Below are 21,848 nucleotides of genomic sequence, written 5' to 3' on the forward strand. Positions count from 1 at the left end.
TAAAGCAATGCTTGTTCGTTTCCCAGGGAAAACATGGTGTACCCTATTGACTTTTCCACCACTATTGACAGTGCTGTTACATTACTGGCTACTGGCAATACCATTTCATTGGAAGAAACCATCTGCCAGAGTGCTTACTTCCAACCCAAAGCAAGATGTTTTGTTGTTAAAGAGATGCCAACTGACAGAGGTATATTTTCTTTGGGTAGTAGCTGTGGTGGCACACCACCGGCCTACTGCAGGGGGCAACCTCTGTACCTGCAGGAGTGTAAAGGGACAGGACAACACCTGGCTGGCTGTCAATCAGTCGGCCTGAATGGATCAAGCCCCACCTGGTCGGGTGTCAATCACCCTCCGGGATATAAGCCTGCACCGGCCTCCGGAGGCCTCACTCAGAGTTGCTGCAGCCACAGGCTTTAGCCTGTTGTACAGTCTTTATCTTTGTATGTGTCTCTGATTCTGGCTAACAGTGCACCACAGTAGCAATGCTTATCCAATTGGAACAGATGATTTTTAGTTGAGCCATTGATTGAACTTGCACATCTATTGCTGAAAATGAAGCACTGAAGATTATGATGCTAAACAATAATTTGCACACTGTTCACCAAATAAAAGTTTTGTCACTGTGCAGCATTCTTCTGACAAAGTGCACTTTGACCAGTTGCTACTTCATCTTGAATGTGACCCCATGACAGAGCCATTAGCAAAATGAGAGAATTTTAACAGTATTAAAAGCATATTCCCCACTCTAAGTTAATAGATGACCAAATAATTTGTATTTTGTTATTTTTTTTGGTAAATGCATTTCATTCTTCAGGCATCCAATCCAACATATCTTAATGATTTCAAATGGATCTAAATGACAATTCAGTCCATTAAATGTTATTCAGAATATACCATCTTGCCATTTAAGTAACCACATATTCAGAATCAGGCTAATCAACCATCACTTATTAATAAAGGCATTAATACTGTTAATTTACCAATGTAAGCTGAAATTAAAGCAAGTAGAATTTCAGTTATGCAAAGTGTGACGTACAAGAAGTTATTTATTACACAGAAAAGGACGCAGCTGTTGCACTGAAACAAATGGAAGCCTGCAGCAGCTTTTATGCAGCTTCATGCATATAGCAAATGAAATCAGAACATAAGCAAATTTAAAAAAATGAAGTTTACCATCGTTGCTGTTTGATGTCAATAGGCTTATTGATGGCATATGGTGATCCATGAAGGTAAGCACTCCTGTACCTAGTCACTTTCTGCGGAGATGTTAAGTATTCACAGCTTGTTGGCAAACTCATTTTTCATTCTAACAACTCAACTAGCTAACCATTATTTTCATCTCCCTTGATTATGAAGCTAACTTTTAACAACTGTTCACAGTTCCATTTTCTTTAATTACTCAACTATACTTTTTTTTAAAAGAGAGGGCATTCCACAATTTGTGACGGTTAGGGACACGGTCTCATTCCAACTGATTCAGTATGCATGTGTGAAACAGTGTCGCTGTTTGTATTTGCTATCTGCTTTCTTTCAGGAAGTGTACTGACAGCTCATGAACAGAACAGGTTGGGCTTAAGGCTCCCTGATTAAAGGTGCTGATTAACAAATGATCATAGATGTTAATCCAAACTACAAGAATTAACAGCCTAATCTGACATTGCAAGTATTCAATGCAAAATGTAGATACAATTTCTAAAACATTATTACCAGAAGTTCAATTGCATAATGTTATTTTTTCGCCCAGAATGAAGTAATTGGAAATCTATTTTTCCATATGTACTCCATGATAACAGCCATCAGGTCATCTTGTGTCACTCAAAAAATTTAAATGCAGAAGTTATGTCATCAATTACCCTTAAAGTCCAATTGTGATTTTCCCAACAGGGTGACATGAGATAGTATTATTCCTTGTGCAATGTTTCCTGGAAAACTCCAGGGAACATTAAATCTTATTCTATAGGCATTTGTCTCTGGAGAGGAAAATGACAATTAGGCATGACACCTGCAGATAATGCAATACTGAGCTTTACATTGCCTCCTGTCTCCATTAAATATACCTCCACCTCCCCCCACATCCCACCCCTGCCCCCAAACACCTCTTCTCCAGGAGATGTGGCCCAGTCATTCCTTCTCCAATCTCTGATCATCGGTGCTTTCAGCCCATCGCAAGCGCTGTCAAAGCATCCTTAACAAATGCAGAAAATTCTTGTTTCAAATCACTGTTGTAGCCTGACTCAGGAGAAGATGACTAAATGGCACTTTCACAAATGCTATGGTCACAACTAAATCTGATGCTGTGGAATCATAAAATAAAAGAATCTTCATCATTCCAGTGAATCCTCTGGGGTTTTCTCAAATTTATATGGAACCATACAGCAAAGGAACTGACCCTTTGGCCCTCATGTGTGCTGAACATTATGACCTAATCAAACTAAAACTGTGCAACTTGTACTTGATAGATGTCCCTCCATCCCCTTCATCTTCATGTATGTAATGTGTTGGCACAGTTGCATTTCGTATGTGAACTTAGGCTTTAAAAATCCAGCAAAGGAGGATGCCAGCTTGCCATTGTTTTCTGACATCTCTGGTCTTGTATTCTCTTTTCCACAAAGTTCAGCATATTCAAAACTACCAGGCCTAGTTAGCTCATGATCTCTGTCCCTTCTGATAATGATTACTTTCCCCAAGCCTCAGCAATAGAAACTCCTCCAAATTTTAATCCATTCTACAGCAATCCTTTCTCTCCAACATTCAAGCTCTGAATATTCTCCTCCTATATTTGGTCATTGTTCCTTAAATCCGCATCTTTGAAAAGATTTTTCTCTTCTTTTTCATTTTCAACTCTTTGATTGCTTTTTTTCCCTTAAATTCTTGAAATGCTTATTATATTCCAGGCACAGCTGATAAATACAGAAGACCAGTGATGAACCATTGATGCATAATACTTGAGAAAGAATTTAAAAAAAAAATGAACCTACTGCCACAAAGTGAGCAAGTTGGCAAATGAGTGGTATCATTATGGAAACAGCATAGAGCACTGTAAAAGTAGGCCCAAGCATTTATATATCTGTGTGAGAGCCCAGGAACTAGGGGCAAAAGAAAACTTGCCTTAAAATTCCTGATTTCAGCTATTGTCAATGTGGAATTTGTCCCTCTGACCAATGTGGTAAACCACTGTCATGTTATAATTATTTGACCTATTGGCCAGTTGTTCCTGAGACCCCTCCCCACAGGCAACTGTATAAAAGTGACTGATCCACAGCCCCATTACTCAGGGCAGCACAACAGAGTTCTCAAGTGAATAAAAGCCTATTGGTTTCTCTACAACAGTCTTTCAAGTGATTGATGGTTTATGAACCATATGGTCTGGGTGCTCTTTTTTGCTCTTATATCCCAAGAATCATGCCAGTTTATTAATTGGATGCTGTAAATTGTTAGGACATAATTAAAGGGGAGATAATAGACTTATAGGAGAGAAGCTGTTGCAGGGCGACAGAGAAACAAGGATCAGGAAATAGGACTGATAGGATTACTCTGTGGAGAGCCAATGTGGACCTGATGAACTGAATAGCCTCCTTTTGAGTCATTTTGCAATATCAATGTTAATCTCAAAGTTCAGGAGAATCCAATGAAAGCCAAGTGGCTTTCACAATAAATGGTGGCAGAGCTGCCAGAGGTCCAGTTCAATAATCCAGGGACCCAGGTACAGATCCCATCTGGCTGCTGTGGAATTTAATATCAGTTATTTTAATAAGAAAACAAAAATAAGTTGAGTTTTGCAAAATGAACATCAGTTAATGCACTTTTGCAAATGAAATCTTTCCACAGCCTGGCCAGAAAATGACTCCAGACTCACATCAATATGCCATTCATGGTCCTTGCCGATCAGGCAATTTTACATGAACTTTTTTTGTCAATCTAATCTACTGTATTCAGTGCACACCATGTGGCCAGCTCTACCTTGGTGAGATTACCGAATATCTGTGCTCTGTTTTCAGGTCCAAGCTGGAATTCCTAGTTACCAGCCATTTTAATTTCCTTTCCCAATTCCACAGGGACTTGTCTCTCCTCAGCCTCATCCAGGGTCAGTGCCAGAACAAGTCTTAGCGGGGGGGCATTAGGGTAATTGCAGGAGGTACGATCTGTCCTTTGAAAACTCGTTCAGTGTGGTGGGGGGTTGGTGGTGGTGTTGCTGCCTTGCACTTGCCTGTGAGCTCCCTTTCAGCATCGGCATCTGGTCTCGAAGCATAAGCACTGTTCTCCATCAGGACCTCTCCAGCATCTGCAGGATCCCAGTGCTGTCCAAGGCATATCCTTCACGGAGCACATCCGAGGGCTTCTATGACTCCCCATTAATTTTGTGTGGTAAGACTGAGAGAAACAGTTCCAAAAGCAAGTTTTCTCTACAATGCAATTCAAGTTCAGTTCATTATCATCTGTTTGTACATATAAATCCAGACAAAACAATGTTCATCATACTCCCCCACACACACACACACATGCCTACCTTCCTAATATGAACCTCCTCCGTGTGCCTCCCTGACAAGCGGCAGGTAGGAAAGCAGCGTAAGGAAGCAGCTTTAATCAGCATGGAGACCAAGGCCAGTTCATCAGGCTCTCAGCACCTCAGGGTGGGCGCGATGCTGCAGTCTGCTGCACAGACCATTCCCACCCCTTGCCCTCACCCATGGCCCCTTGGGATTTCTCCGTCTTTATATCATCAACCTTGCCATGATGGATTGCGTTGACAGGCAGGCGTGTTTCCTTGGCGCTGGTGCTGGCAGGGCAGTTCCAGTTGCCTGGGGGATTATGGGAAATGGAGACAGCCATTGATCCCGCTGGGACGCTCCGAGTATGACGCAGCGTCCCTGATCATAGAGTATACCATGGGCCCGACCCGGGAGTGTAGTACCTGCAGCTTTCATTCTTTGATCTGGCAATGGCAGATGTTTCCTGCAGGAAAAACGCAGCCAGAGTTCAAAGTTGGTGGAGGCTTCAGGTGATTGAGGGTGGAGTTTCAACTCCTCCGATTTCAGGATCTCTCCATTGTTATTGTTTATTGTGAATAAAATTGATGAACCATCAATAACTCCAAAAGACTGGAAGTTACGTAAAACTGATAGGCTTTTATTAGCAATAGAAAGGAGTCAAGTCCATGCTGGTTGACTGTCCTGAACTGTGGAGGGGGCTGTGGAACAGTTCGCCAATGGGTGTGCACAGTCAGTCAAATATAGAATGAGTGGTTTACCACATTCACCCCCGCCCCCCTCCCCCAAACCCCGGTACCCTCCCTGCCCTCATCCTTTCTAAGAAAGTTACTTGTAGAAAATTACTAATGTATCAAATTCCTCCAGGACACTCTTAAATCCAACAACATGAACAATGAATTTTCCAATTGTAGTTAAGCCAGTTCAAATGTTCCCACCTTTCCTTCGGTTCAACATTCCTTCTATTGTCACATTAAAAATAAGGAAACAGAGTCACCATGATCTTTGATCAGTACCTCTAACAGCTAACTTGCTCCATTCTCACCTTTCTCTGTGACTTACACCACACATCCCCCCCATAATCTGTTATTACTATTTTTGTATACTATTTGGTTAATGTTAGTATTGTTTTCTATTTAATAAGTTTTATTCGAGGGATTTTTTTAAATTATAATTTGTGTTATCATATGGGTGACTCATATCCACTTACATCATTAGAAAGTTAAGGCCCTGAACAAACTCCAAAAGATGTTACAATAGGACCACATTGTGCAATAATATTTTAATATTAAAATCTGAAAAAAGCAGCAAACGCGGAATTCATTGAAAGCAAGGTGTGAATAATACGGTGCTAAAAATGGAGGAAACCTCTTTATGTAATAGCATGGGTCATTTTATGCAAATGACAGAAGTCAAAATGCAAAGGATAACTTTTTTTAAAGTTTGATTATTATAAATATATTTGTCTGAAATTCCTATCTTTACAAGGCCCACTGATCAATACTAACTTTTAAGATAAGTGAGTCAATTGCAGAGTGACAAATTTCAGATGAATGTCTAAACATCTTTATCCCAGTCTAATAAGATTACCATTTCAACACACTCCTAAATGGAAGAATGACAAAAGACAATAGACAATAGACAATAGACAATAGGAGCTGGAGTAGGCCCTTAGGCCCGTCGAGCCAGCACCGCCATTTTACAGATCATGGCTGATCACTACCATCAGTACCCCTTTCCAGCCTTATCCCCATAACCCTCAACTCCTTTGCCCACTAGAGTCTTATCTAACTCTCTTTTGAACATAATCAGCGAATCTGCCTCTACCACCCTCTGTGGCAGAGCATTCCACAGATTCACACTTCTCTGGGTAAAAAAATGTTTTCTCATCTCCGTCCTAAAGGGCCTACCCTGTATTCTTAAACTATGCCCTCTAGTCCTCATCTCCCCCATCATTGGGAACAAGTAATCCGACTTCACCCTGTCTATCCCCCTGATAATTTTGTATACCTCAATCATGTCCCCCCTCATCCTTCTAAACTCCATCGGATACAAGTCCAGTTTTTCTAGCCTTTCAGGCATTCTCACTAAAGAAATGCATGATGTAGAAATATCAATTTTACAGGAAAATAAAATGATGAACAAATGTTGGAACATATTTTGAACAGTTCAATCTCATCTTATTGTATAACAGAGCAATATACTTTTGCAACATCATTATAAGCATATAATCCAACGGACTACAATCAATTCAGGCAGTTTTCACCCAGAGTCAAATCATAGATGCATTTTCCCAGGCAGGAACCTGCTATTTAAAAGGAAATCTGGTTTGAATATGTACTCTCAATAGGCAGAAAAAGACAATTGAGGTGTACAATCTTCTAAGTTTTCTAAGAAGAGATAATTTCACATATTTTGGATGAGGTCTTCACCTTCCAATTAGAGCACCAAAACAGCTAGGGAAATGGCATGTTATGTTTCTGGAGTTACTTGGGAGACTTCTTAAATAACTTGGAGATGTGAGATTTCATTAACAGAGAAGACCTTACTTACTAATGCCTTCCACCATCTCGAGAAAACTGTTCACACACAATCATATACATACGCCCCACAGTGGTGCACTACAGTTACTACAGTGAGAAGGGTGTATTCTTACACAGTTACAAAATAGTTAACATTATCCTGACAATATAACAGCTTCAGATTGGCTTTGCAAGTCTGAAAGCTCAAGAATGGATTACAAATATTCTGTCATAAATTGTGTACTTAAGGAATTTCCACGTTACTGAAGTTAGAGAAAAGCCAATTTTCCAATGACATTTGACTGGCTGCATCTCCACATCTTGTTCCAATAAAAATGGGTGAGAATTGCAAAGAAAAAGCACTCCTTCCTGGACTTTAAACTTTATTACTTCACAGTAGGTTTCAAGGCACTGATTTCTGTCAACATTCTATAACTTTGTGATTTTTTTAATGCACAATTATTCCTGTAATCCTATATTGATTTGTAAAATAATTATCACATTTGTTTCTAAATCAAGCAAATCTCTATTCCTCAATGAAAAGGCTTAGGTTAAATAAGGAGTGAGAAAAGTGAACAGTTGCTATATTTTGTACTGTACTTAAATACATTTTGCATTAAAGGAGAGAATAACATGGCTTAAGTTGCAAAAGTGCCTGGCAATATCCTAATCCAGCAAGAGGAAGTACAACCATCTCTCCCTGACATTTAATAGCATTTCCTTTGCCCATTCCTTTGCCCACAACAACATGGGGAAAAAACTGTCGTATTAGCAGCTTTGCCACTTGTGTGAGCCTGGGAGAGCAGTGAGCTGAGACATAGACAAGTACTGAACAGAACTGTAAAGATAGACAAAGGGGAGGCTGTGGATGTTGTATATTTGGAGTTTCAAAAGGCTTTCGATAAGGTGTAGCATGTTAGGCTGCTTAATAAGATGAGGGCCCATGGAATTACAAGGACGATATTAGGCTGGATCGTGTTATATGGCGAGCTCTCCACTGGCCACCGTGACAGAAGTGCACCAAAGAAAAGGTACAAGGACTGCCTAAAGAAATCTCTTGGTGCCTGCCACATTGACCACCGCCAGTGGGCTGATATCGCCTCAAACCGCATCTTGGCGCCTCACAGTTTGGCGGGCAGCAACCTCCTTTGAAGAAGACCGCAGAGCCCACCTCACTGACAAAAGGCAAAGGAGGAAAAACCCAACACCCAACCCCAACCAACCAATTTTCCCCTGCAGCCGCTGCAACCGTGTCTGCCCGTCCCGCATCGGGCTTGTCAGCCACAAACGAGCCTGCAGCTGACGTGGACTTTTACCCCCTCCATAAATCTTCGTCCGCGAAGCCAAGCCAAAGAATTAGGCTGGATAGAAAATTGGCTGATAGGCAGGAAGCAAAGGGTTGAAATTAAAAGGATCCCATTCAGGGTGGCTGCCTGTAACAAGTGGTATTCCGCAGGGTTCGGTCTTGGGGTCACTGCTGTTTACAATTTGAGGTGGTACACCACCGGCCGCAGGAGTGTACCGCCAGCCTACTGCAGGGGGAAACCTCTGTACCTGCAGGAGTGTAAGGGGACAGGACAACACCTGTCGGCTGTCAATCAGTCGGCCTGAATGGATCAAGACCAACCCGGTCAGATGTCAATCATCTCTGGGATATAAGCCTGTACCGGCCTCCCGAGCCCCCACTCAGAGTTGCTGCAGATACAGCCAGCCTGGCTCTGTGCAATTCTTTGTGGATTAAAGCCTGTTGTACCAATTCCGCTGAGTTCCCTTTGGGCTCATGAACGGGGTCTCCGTCTTCCAGCGGGAGATGGATCGCAAGGTAGACCGGCACAAGCTAAGGGCAACAGTCCCGTATCTGGATAATGTCACTATCTGCGACCTTGACCAGCAGGACCATGATACTAACCAGGAAAGATTCCTCCAGATGGCCGGGGAGCTGAACCTCACTTACAACAAGGAGAAGTGTGTGTTTAGCACCACCCGCCTCGCCATCCTGGTGTACATCGTGGCCCATGGAGTCATCGGCCCAGATCCAGAAAGGATGCACCCATTAATAGAGCTACCTCTCCCCCTATGCTAAAGGACCTCCGCAGGTGCCTTGGCCTATTCTCCTATTACTCGCAGTGGGTCCCTCACTTCTTGGAAAAGGTCCGCCCACTGGCCCAAGCTACAACTTTTCCCCTCCCACCCGAGGCGCAGGCAGCCTTCATCCGCATCAGGCAGGACATCGTGGACGCCATGATCCAGGCCGTGGATGAGGACTCCCCCTTCCAGGTGGAGAGCGATGCCTCTGAGATGGTCCTCGCCGCTACCTTCAACCAAGGGGAGTGCCCCATCACTTTCTTCTCTAGGACCCTCCACGGCTCTGAGCTAGGAAATTCTGCCATTGAAAAGGAGGCCCAGGCGATTGTGGAAGCGGTCCAACAATGGCACCACTACCTGGCCAGCAGGAGATTCACCTTCCTCACGGACCAGCGGGCCGTGGCGTTCATGTTTAACACTACCCACAAGAGCAAGATCAAGAACAACAATATCCTGCGCTGGAGAGCCGAGCTGGCAACCTACAGCTACGACATGCAGTACCGCCTCGGGAAGTTTAACGACTTCCCTGATGCCGTCTTTTGGACCTGCGCATCTATGCACAATGACAGGCTGCAGGCATTGCATGAATCCCTCTGCCATCCGGGTGTCACCAGGTTGTACCACTTCATTAAATCCCAGAACCTGCCGTATACCATCAGGAATGTCAGGGACATGTCCGAGGCCTGCTTCTTCCGCCTGCCCCAGACCCATGTCATAAAGGCCACTAGGCCCTTCAAGGGTCTCGGCATGGACTTCAAAGGGCCCCTGCCTTCCACGAACCGAAACGTCTACTTCCTCACAGTAGTGGATGAGTACTCATGCTTCCCTTTCATTATCCCTTGCCCGGACACCTCCACGGCCACCATCATCAGGGCCCTGGGGAAGATCTTCACCATGTTTGGCTGCCCCACTTTAATCCAGAGCTACCGGGGGTCTAGTTTCATGAGTGATGATCTGCGCCAGTACCTGATGGCAAGAGGCATCGCAACTAGCTGCATGACGAGTTATAACCCGAGAGGCAATGGCCAAGTGGAACGAGAAAATAGGGTCGTCTGGAAGGCAGTCCTCCTGGCTCTCAAGTAGAAAGGGTGGGCCATTGAATACTGGCAGGACGCCCTGCCCGAGGCACTCCATGCCATTTGGTCGCTGCTAACGAGACCCCTCATGAATGTCTGTTAATATTCCCCAGGAAGTCGGTGACTGGAATGACCCTCCCAGCATGGCTCACATCCCTGGGACTGGACACACAAGGCCAAATGCCTGGTTGAGCAGGTCTTCCTCCTACACAGAAACCACAACTACGCCTATGTTAGGTTCGGCGGTGGCAGGGAGGGCACAGTCTCAACCAGGGACCTGGCACCAGCAGGTGCACCAACCACTCCACGGCATTCTTCAGCCCAGGACAATGCCAACAGGGCATACGTCCTCATCCCCAGGCAGGACCTCCTTGACCACCAGGGGCCCGCTTCAGCCCTGGGGGTCGAACTTGCCCCCCCCCACCCATCCATTATGACTCGATACTGGCCCCCTTGGCCACCCCTCCGTGCGGCACAACTCCAGTCACACAGACCCCTGCTGCCAGCCCCCCCCCCCCCCACTTCCTCTCCGTCCAGTGACCAGGAGCCAGTCCTACGACGGTCACAGAGACCCCAGCGGCCGCCGCATCATCTCAATCTGTAAATGTTGTATTTTGTATCGTGTGAGTATTCCTTGTTACTGCCCTGCCCCCCCCAGACAATTTTAAAGAAGGGGGTGAATGTGGTGGTACACCACCGGCCTACTGAAGGGGGCAATCTCTGCACCTGTAAGAGTGTACCGCCGGCCTACTGCAGGGGGAAACCTCTGTACCTAAGGGGACAGGTCAACACCTGGCCGGCAGTCAATCAGTCAGCCTGAATGGATCAAGTCCCACCTGGTCGGGTGTCAATCGCCCTCCGGGATATAAGCCTGCGCCGACCTCCCGAGGCTTCACTCAGAGTTGCTGTAGCTACAGTCAGCCTGGCTCTGTGGAAGTCTTTGTGGATTAAAGCCTGTTGTGCAGTCTTTACCTTGTGTGTGTCTGATTCTGGCTAACAGCGCACCACACAATTTATATTAACGATTTGGATTATGGAATGGATGGTTTTGTGGCCAAATTTGCAGATGACTCCAAGATAGGTGGCGGAGTAGGAAATGTTAAAGAAATCATAAAGTTGCAGAAGGATATAGACAGATTAGGAGACTGGGCAAAAATATGGCAGATGATATACAACGTTGAGAAATGTGCGGTTCTACATTTTGGCAGTAGAAATAAACAGAGTACTATTTGGATGGGGAGAAAATTTAAACCTTGGAGGTACAAAGAGACCTGGGCATCCTAGTGCAGGGAAACCTAAAAGTTAATGACCAGGTGGGATTGGTAGTGAAGAAAGCATATACTATGTTGGCATTCATTTCAAGAGGAATAGTGTATAAGAGTGAAGAAGTGTTGATGAGGCTCTATGGGGCACTGGTGAGACCTCATATGGAGCACTGTGTACAGTTTTGGGCCCCCAGTCTTAGAAAGGATGTGATGTTGTTGGAGAGGGTGCAGAGGAGATTTACTAGGATGATTCCCGGAATGCAAGGGCTAACGTCTGAGGAACATTTGGCAGCTCTTAGTTTGTATTTGTTGGAATATAGAAGAATGGAGGGGATCTCATAGAGACATTTTGAATTTTGAAAGGTTTTGACAGAATGGATGTAAATATTTTCCTTGGTGGGTGAATCAAGAACAGGGGTCACAGTCTTAAAATTAGAAGTTATCCATTCAAAACCGATCTGTGGACCTCACTGCTGCATACAACAGTGGAGGCCAGATCACTGGGAGAATTTAAACAGGAAATTAATATGTATCTAATTAGTAAGGGTATCAAGGGATATGGTAAAAAGGATGGAAATTGGAACTAGGTGTGAGCATAGTTCAGAGTGTACAGTCATGGGACAGACTCGATGGGCCTAGTGGCCTGCTTCTGTTCATTTATCTTGTGGTCTTGGGAACTCAAATACCGTCTTAGCTGTGAATCTGTTTCTGCTCCTCAGTGACCTTACATTCACAATACAAACGGGTATCATTACGGGAGCTATTTCTCCACAGAGGCCCAGGAAGGTGGCTAATTATCATCCTTAATGGGAATTGGTGGCGCTCATTAATGCCGACATCCCAGTGCTTTCCACGCTCCACAGGTGATTATAAATAAAGTAAAACCGCAACACCAGTGGTGGCCCAGCTCCCAAGTTATCATTGCACAATTGTTGATCATTTCAGTACTATTCATGAATCCAAGCTCATAATCAACCTAACAGTCAGTTTTATAATCACTGTAAATCGAGTCAAATTTTTTGTCATCCGCTTGTATAAATGGAACCTGACAAAATAGCATTCTCCAGTCCTCATTGCAAAACATGCAGACACACAGACAAAACGCACATATAAACAATACATATGCAGGCCAAGTATTCAGAAATACAAATAAATAAATAAACATTGTTGCATGAATACGAGAGTCTCGGATGGTTAGTGCAAGCAGTTCCTTTGGTTGGAACTGAGACACACAATGTTTTAGTAGTCATCTGCCTACATTACAAAAGTATCTGTTTGCTGCATTGCTATGGCTGTCCACCTCCTGTGCTACCTCACTGACTGCAGATGGGCAGGTGGATGGCACCCTTGTTATGTAGGAAATATTAAATGGATATAATGGTTGACATTGAGCAGTTATGGGTCTCCTGAATGCCCCATGTCATCATGAGTAGCAAGAGTGTGGGTGACCTGGTTCATGGGCTACCACAACCTGAGTAAGTGTCAAAGCGGCCATGGTTCACAGCAAAATGTGTGTAAGTAATGAGGCGTGCGTATGAGTGTTGAGTGTGAGTAGGAGGTTAGGCATACAAATATTTAAAAGAATTGATGATTACTAGAAGCTATAATAGGCGTGTAGACTTAATGGAGCAGTGTGTATATGGGTTTGTGCCTTTTAATGTAAATAAGTAGAAATGGTGAACTCAGCTGGTCTCGCAGCATCCATAGGAGGGAAAGATACATAACCAATCTTTTGGGCCTAAACCCTTCCCTAAGGTGTGAGCAAAAAAGCAGGCAAAGGGCTTATATTAAAAAGCTGGTGAAAAGTGAAGAATGGGGGAAGAATAGTACAGACTAACGACAAAAGGTGTAAATTGGATATTATAAGAGGTCAGGAGAGGAAATGTGAGATTTGATTGGGGAGGGGCTAGTTTTTGGCTCTGTGAGGCAGAGGGAAAAGGGAAGAGAAAGACAGAGCTGGCCGAAAGGAAACAAGGAAAAGATGGAGGAGGGGTGGAGGCTAACAGAAATCAGAGACATCGATCATAATACCATCTGGTTGGAGGGTGTCCAGATGGAATATGTGGTGTTCTTCCTCCTATTTGTGAGTGGTCTCAGTCTAGCAGTGCATGAAACCATGGACATGTCGGCAAAACAATGCGACAGGGAATTGAAATGAGTTACCACTGGGAGATCCACGCTATTGTGGTGGAAAGCAAGGGGTTCAAAGAAGTGATTTCCTAGTCTGCACCCAGACTCTCCAATATAGAGACCATAATGGGATCCTCAGATGCAGTATGATCAGTGCAGATTCACAAATGAAGTGTTGCTTGGTTTGGGGCCCCGAATGCTGGTGCGGGAGTTTGTGCGAGAGCTCGAGCAAATGTAGCAGGAGTTCGAGCGGGAGCTCGAGTGAGAAGAACGAGAGTTAAAGGAAGAGCAGGAAACATGGCACAGTGAGAATGATGCTCAATTTTTGATCTTTTAGTAATTAAATTAAGCACCCTCTCCAATAAGAATTAAAATTACAATAAGGTTTGCTGGTAGTGTATCACAAATTTCACTGATCTCCTTGTGCTCTGCTCGATTGCCATTAGGGAATTGGGGAGGAATTTTCCAAAGTTTTTTTACTGAAATGGGCCAAAACAGGGTTTTCATTTGGTTTATTGCTTCCTCCAGGAATGATATTACCACAATATTAAGGGAGAGAGCCGTAGTAAATCCAAAAGGAGCAGTAGCGTTAGACAGAGAGAAGTAAAGATAAAAGAGATAGTTAAAGTGAGTTAGAGAGGGAGAGTGGGCACTGAAGAGTGCAGAGGAGCAAAGGAATCTGGGAATACAGATATATAATTCCCTGAAAGTGGCATCACAGGTACGCATGGTTGTGAAGAAAGCTTTTGATATCTTGGCTTTCATAAATTAAAGTTTTGAGTATTGGAATTGTGATGTCATGGGGAGGTTGTATAAGACATTGGTGAGGCCAAATTTGGAGTATTGTGTGCAGTTCTGGTTGCCATACTATAGGAAGGATATCAGTAAGACTGAAAGAGTGCAGAGAAGGCTTACTAGGATATTGCTGGGTCTTCAGGAGTTGAATTATAGTGAAAGATTAAACAGGTTAGGATTTTATTCATTGGAGCATCGAAGAATGAGGAGAGTTTTGATAGAGGTTTACAAAATTATGAGATGTACAGAGAGTGTAAATGCAATTAGGCACTTTCCACAGATTATGAGAGATAAATACAAGAGGACATGGCTTTAGGGTGAATGGGGAAAAGTTTAGTGGGAACATTCGGGGGAACTTCTTCACTCAGTGTGTAATGACCGATCCAATAAATAGTCGCTTGAAGGCTGTGAGATATTTATTATTGACGTGTTTTCAATTAGTTTCAATACAAGTACAGATGTATTTAAATCTTTTATTCCAACACATAAATTTGAAATTATCTTCTTTAATGTTGACATGAAATATCCATAGATAACATCTGAATAATCTTGAAGTAACATTTATGATCACAGTCAACTAAAGTTATGAAGATCTCACTCAGTCTTTTTCAAGTCGCTGCCATGTCTTATACCAGTTGTTTTCAAACTGCACCCCCCCACCCCCCAAACTCGCATATCACTTCAAGTATTCCCTATGCCATAGGTGTTCTGTGATTAGTAAGGGATTGCTTAAGGTGGTATGTGGGTGGAAAGAAAAAAGTTTGAAAACCACTGTTTTAATTGTACCTAATTGACTTGTTATGTGCACAGTTTCATAACTCCAAAGGAAATGGGACAATGGCAATTTTTCTCAAGCAAAATATTTCAGTAACAATTGGGACTAGAGCAGTGATTCTCAACCTTCCCTTCCCACCCACATACCACTTTAAGCAATCCCTTACTAATCATAGAGCACCAATGGCATAGGGATTACTTAAAGTGATGTGTGTGTGTGTGTGTGTGTGTGTGTGTGTGGGGGGGGGGGTGGGTAGTTGGGGGGGGAGGAATTTTAAAACCACTGTTTTATAACATTATATCTAAAACTCCAGATGCTGCCCCATCATACTGTGCATGCTCTTGGAACCATGCATGTGCATAACAAAGATGGCCACAAAAAGTAAAAACTACCTCAAGATGCCTCCAATGACCACTCAGGGACCAACAGAATGCCAAACTAACAAGGTATCTAAATTCTTTACATATTTTTGCCTCTTTTAGCCCCAACACGGTGAGTAGTGGGAGTGTTGAACGATCTGCCATCTGACATGGTAAATGAGGGATCATTCATGTTTTAAAAATAAATTGGATAAATACATAGATGGGAGAGGACTGGAGGGTTATGGAATGGGTGCAGATCAGGGGGACTAGTAGAATGATGTTTTGGCACAGATTAGAAGGGCCAAATGGCCTGTTTTCTATGCTGTAGTGTTCTATGGAAGACCTCCTCCTGGGATCAGTTGCAATGGAGACAGAGGAATTGAGAGAAAAAAATTGAATCCTTACAGGGGATAGTGTGTTGATGTCTATCAAGGTAGCCATGGAAGTTGGTGGGTGGGTAGAAGATGTCTGTCGAAAGTTTGTTGACAGTGTGCCTTTTAATGACCAAGATATTTTGGTGTGTTCACCAACTTTGACCAGATTTGTGAAGTTATTATCTCTGGCAGCCTGGAACCATTTCTTATCAACCTTTTCAATGGTATCTAGGGGAAGACCTCTGGGTCCTTAAGCAGTTTTAAAAAGTACCAGTTCCTCAGTCCTAGACACTGGGGGTACTTATGTCAGACTGCTGTTCATTGACTATCATTCTACCTTCAAAACCATAGACCCCAGCAAACTCATTCACCTCTGCAGCTAATCCTTGATTTTCTGTCTCATCGATCCCAATCAGTGAAGTTAGGTAGCAACATCTCCTCCACAATCACATTCAACCACAGTGCCCTACAATAATGTTGTCTCAATACCCACTCAACACCTACAACTGTACAGCTAAATACCACTCCAACTCCACCCTTTAAGTTTACTCATGACCCCAGAGTTTGAGGCCAAATAATGACGAGACGGAATGCAGGAAAGAGATTGGGAGTGTAATGGCTTCTTTCTCAAAGTCAGTAAGACAAAAGAACTGATTGGAGGAGGAAGAGCTCATACCCCTGTCTACATCAATGATGCTGAAATGAATACACTAAATAGCTTCATGTTTTTGGGGTACATCTTTCTCCTACCCTGACCAAGACCAACCACGTAGAAGCCTCTACTTCCTTCGGATGCTTAGGATGTTTGGCTCATCCACTGATCCCTTAATAACTTTTACAGGTGCACCCTGGAAACATCCTAGCTGCATGCATCACTGCAGTGCAGGAGCTGTTCCATCCAAAGTTGGAATAAGATGCAGATGATTAATTCATTTCAGAAATATTGCAGACCTCCCTCCCCTCCACCTACATCTTCTGCTGCTTAAGAAGGGCAGCCAACATACTGAAGGACCATTCTACTCCAGCCACACTCTCTTCTCCTTTCTCACAACAAGGAGAAGGTACAAGAGGGGAAATTTAGAACATTTCATCAGTTTCCTGATGAACCCCACAACAGCATTATCACACTGCTCTTGCTTTGTGAGAATTTGCTTTGTTTCTGTCCTCTGCAAGTTTAGCAATCCTATTTCCGATATTCAAATCCAAGTCATTCACATGTAGAGCAACACCAACATTTGTGGTATACTCCTGGTTTTAGGCTGCCAATCACAAAAATATCCTTCCACAGTTACCCTTTCCCCTATTATCAAGCCAACACCTTGGACGTTCATTTAAACTACCTCAAACAAACAAAAACATCAATATATTTTGTTACTTCTTAAAAAAAAATCAGTAAATACAGTTAAAATATTCTGTTATTCCCTCTAATGCCAATTTTATGAACTTTTCACAAACCAAAGGCTTTTCATTAAATGGAGCACACATATTAATGCAATTTTATCCATTAAACTTCAGATTGTTAATTCACCTTTACTTTCTGTTAAATTGAGCATTTAAAAGGTAAGGTTAAGGTACATGTAATCAAAGGGCATTTCATTATCACTATTTACACTAGTTAGCAGTCATATCTGACTTCTGATTTGTTATGAAACTGTTTATCAGGGTTTTTGTACAATACCATATGTGCATTTTAAAATCCTCCAAATATGTGCTTTCTAACTGAATAGAAAGCATAATGCATACAATAGTCAGTCTTGTTGTAAGAAATAAAAAGCTTACAAGGTTAAATACAATACAATAATCAAGATGGATGTGGCATTAAGGTCTTTTTGGATGTTGTAATCAAGCAGGAGCAGATCTAGGATCCAAGCAATTTGATGAAAACTGTGAGCCTCATCATTTTATCTTTCTTCCAGATAATCTGAAGAATTCCATTAAGAAAACAATGGGTATAATCTGCCTGACCTTTGTCTTCAGGGAAGAAACACTTCCTAGCGGAGAATCAGTAAAAAGCATATGGAGACAGATTCTCCGGGTTTTCACTCTAGCTTTTCTGAGACTTCTTGGACATTTTTACTACAAAACCAGCATGCAAATGAGGGGAGGTCTAATATCTATTTGCTGAATCTTATATCTATTTCCTCTATTGTAGTAGCTACCATATAAGTCATCTGGATGAGAACCAGTGTAAAGGCTGTTCACTGGAGGCTCAAACACCTCCCACTAATGTTACACAAGGAGTTTGAAAGAATATGAAAATTGGGAGCTACTGATCCAGAAATGGGGACATTTATTTACAATGGCCGAGCCTTTTTCGAGAAACTAGTAACACATTTGAGCACATCTGATTGAAATGTCGGAAGCAAAAATCTTGGGATAAATAATGAAAGTGGATATTAATGATCATTTGTTCCATTTGTGGATTAGATTAGACCCTAATAGTCACTAGACATTCAAAGATCTCAATCCTAAAATGAAAACTCGTGCCTCTAATATTCCTTGTAGCAAACCTGACACCAGTGATCAGCCTCTTGATCAGATCAGGAAACAAGAATCAAGGCATGGGGTATCCAGAGCTCTTCACATCTTAATGACAAAGTCTAGTGTTTGGAATAAACCACACAAAATGCTGGAGAAGCTCAGCAGGTCAAACAGCGTCTTTTTTGTAGTAAAGGTAAAGATAAACCTTTGCCATCTAAAGGAGATTGTTTGACTATTGAGCTTCTCCAGCATTTTGTGTTCTTACTTCAACCACAGTGTCTGCAGAATTTTGTGACTTACTGCTATTGTTTGGAATTTTTTTTCAATGTACCTTTAGGTTTATTGAGCATGTTGATAAAATACACTCAAATGTTCAAATTATTCAAATCATTTGCTCTTTCTATATCATTAATGGAATATTGTAGTTCAGCCAATTTAAAATCATGTTTGTATTTTCAAATATTGTTTCCTGTAAAAATGCATGTTAAAGTAGAGACTTGGGAGTTAATAACAATAACATTATTAACTTCACAAATAAAGGATTTTTTTAATCGGAGAAAATTGGAGCAGTCACTGGAATAATAGATTATCAGTGTTACAATGGCACTGTACACCATCCAAAAATAAAAAACGTGATTTCTCCTGATATCTTGCTGGGACATCTGTGTGAAATTAATGGAGAGCCAGGAGAATTAGAATAAATAGTAATGTACATTGTTCTTTTGGGGCATCGTCAACTTTCCACATATCTGCAGTAGAAAGTTAGAAATTATATCTGATAAAAGCCTATTAAAGTTTTCAATTTAGTTTTGCATTTTAGTGGACAAGTTTGTATTAACATAGTTTACCTGCTAGAAACAATATTTTGTGCTGAATTAAATAGATAATAAAGTTAAAATCATTTGTTTCGTTTGTATGAATTTTTTCCAGAACACAATTTTTGTTTTTTAATGTAAAACCCAGCTATCTTTAAACAGATGTTAATTACAGACATGTTTTTCCTTTTGTATTGTCACAAGATCACAAGGATAAAGGAACAGAAGTAGGCCATTTGGCCCATCAAGTCTGCTCTGCAACTCCACTCTGAGCTAAACCATTCTCACATCTAGTTCTAATTTCCAGCCTTTTCCCCAGATTTTCCTCTTAAACTCTCTCAATCTCCTCCTTAAACTCCCCCAATGATCGAGTCTCCACAGTTGTATGTGGCAACGAATTCCACAAATCCATGACCCTCTTGCTAAAGAAACTTCTCTTCATCTCTGTTTTAAATGAGTGCCTTCTAATTCTAAGGCTGCGTCCTCTTGTCCCAGATTCACCCACCAAGGGAAACATCTTGTTCACATCTACTCTGTCCAATCTCTTCAGTATTCAAAATTTTTCTATGAGATCCCCTCTCATTCTTCTATACTCCAAGAGCCAATAAACATTCCTCATATGTTAGCCCTTGCATTCCTGGAACCATCCTGGTAAATCTGTACCCTCTCCAGGTCAACTGTCTGTAATAATTTATGGAGTCCTAAAATGCAGGATTTGAACACAAAATTGACATCAGAACCTCCCTGTTTAATATATGTAGCAAAAAACCTCTACTTGGTTTTGCATTCATAGCCAATTACTGTATAGCTCAGTACAGGACATTCCTTCATAAATCTATTTCACACAATCTAATCTTTCCCTCTCTCAAGCCTACAACTTTTTTTTACATCCATGGGCCTACCTAGTCTTTTAAATGTCCCTCTTGTACCAGACTCATCCACGGCTCTCAGTAAAGAAAAACTAACCTTTGACATCCCCCCTAAACTTTCTCTCCATTCATTTTAAATAGATGTCCTCTGGTATTTTCTATGGCAGTCCACGCTATTTATGCCCCTTATCATCTTATATGCAGAATCAGAATTTATTTTCATAAATATCATGAAATTCATTTTCAGCAGCATTTCATGTGCAAATATTGCTAAAATATTATATTTTTAAAATAAAAAAAATAGTGCTAAAAGAAGAGAAAGGGAAATAGTGCCTATAGTTCATTGTCCATTCAGAAATCTGATGGTCGAGGGGAAAAAGCTATTTTTGTGCTGCTGGGTGTTCACCTTCAGGCTACTGTACCTAATTCCAGTGTGAAGAGGGCATGGCCTGGGTGATTAGGGTCCTTGAGGTTAGAGGCTGCTTTCTTAACTCATCGCCTCTTGCAGATGTCCTTGATGGAGTGAGGACTGATGTCCATGATGGTGCTGGCTGAGGTCACAACTCTCTGTACTCTTTTCTTCTTCTGTGCATTGGCATCTCCGTACTAAACAGTGATGCAACCAGTCAGAATGCTCTCCGTGGTACACCTGTAGAAATTTACAAGTCTTTGGAGACATGCCAATCTCCTCAAAATCCTCACAAATATATCTGCAAACTTTCATCATGATTAGATTGACATGAAGACCTCAGCATTGATCTTCAGAAATATTGACACGTAGGAATTTGAAATCTTTAACTTTATCCACTCTTGAAGTCCACAATCAACTCCTTAGTTTTGCTAATGCTGAGTGCAAGATTATTATTGTGATATTACTCAACCAGCTGATCTATCTCCATCCTGTACACTTCCTCATTGCCGTCCGGTGTCATCGGCAAATTTGTAGATGGCATTTGAATAGTGCATAGCCGCTCTATCATGGGTGGAGAGTGAGTAGAGCAATGGGATAAGCACACATCCCTGCAGTCTGCCTGTGTTGATAATCAGTGAAGAGGAGATGTTGTCAGAGATTCGTACTCACTGTAATCTTCCAATGAGGAAGTCAAGGATGCAGAGGGGAGTGCAGAGGCCCAGGTTTTGGAGCTTGTTGACTACAGTAATACTGAAGGTATGGTAGTGATGAAAGCTGAGCTGCAGTCGAAGAAGAGTTGCTTGATGTACGTGTTGATATTGTCTAGGTGATCCAGAGTTGAGTGGAGAGCCAGTGAGTTTGCATCTGTTGTAGAGAGCTTGTGACCAAAGGCTAATTGCAGTGGGTCCAGGTTTTTACTTCGGTACGTGTTAATTCTGGCCATACCAATTTCTCAAAGTAGATGTTACTCATTGAGGTAGCTCGTTCTGCTCTACTTGAACACCCTGATGATGATTGCCCTTTTGAAGCAGAGGGGAACCTCTGACTGCAGCAATGAGAGGTTGAAAATATAACTATTAAGTCACCTCTCATCCTGCTTTATTCTGTACATCCATTTAAGAAGCACAGCTTCTCCAGCCAAGATTAATGATGTATATAAGCATAATCAGCAATAAAATTGGTATCCATACAAAAAAAATAAACATCACTTTTAACCATTGCAAGTGACCTCCAAGTACCTCCAAGACCATCACACTGAGCATGGTGGCCCCCCAGGGCTGTGTGCTTAGTCCACTGCTATTCACTCTGTTGACTCGTGACTGTGTAGCTAAACACAGCTCAAACTGCATCATCAAGTTCACTGACGACATAACCGTGGTAAGAATGACAGGTCAGTG

The 21,848-nt window shown here is 42.2% G+C and overlaps 1 protein-coding gene and 1 long non-coding RNA gene across 7 annotated transcripts in view; one reads left to right on the forward strand and one right to left on the reverse strand.

The window, feature by feature from the left end:
* The window catches only part of pde4d (phosphodiesterase 4D, cAMP-specific), a 1,272,582-nt gene that overhangs the window by 397,240 nt on the left and 853,494 nt on the right, over positions 1-21,848 (reverse strand). The gene's annotated exons all lie outside the window — the stretch shown is intronic.
* Positions 1,087-19,223, forward strand: LOC138757325 (uncharacterized). The gene is made up of 3 exons (XR_011353503.1): positions 1,087-1,232; positions 15,452-15,584; positions 17,791-19,223. It is a non-coding gene; the product is annotated as an uncharacterized lncRNA (long non-coding RNA).

The sequence above is a fragment of the Narcine bancroftii genome, chromosome 3, assembly GCF_036971445.1.
Source record: "Narcine bancroftii isolate sNarBan1 chromosome 3, sNarBan1.hap1, whole genome shotgun sequence".
Classification (NCBI taxonomy): Eukaryota; Metazoa; Chordata; class Chondrichthyes; order Torpediniformes; family Narcinidae; genus Narcine; species Narcine bancroftii.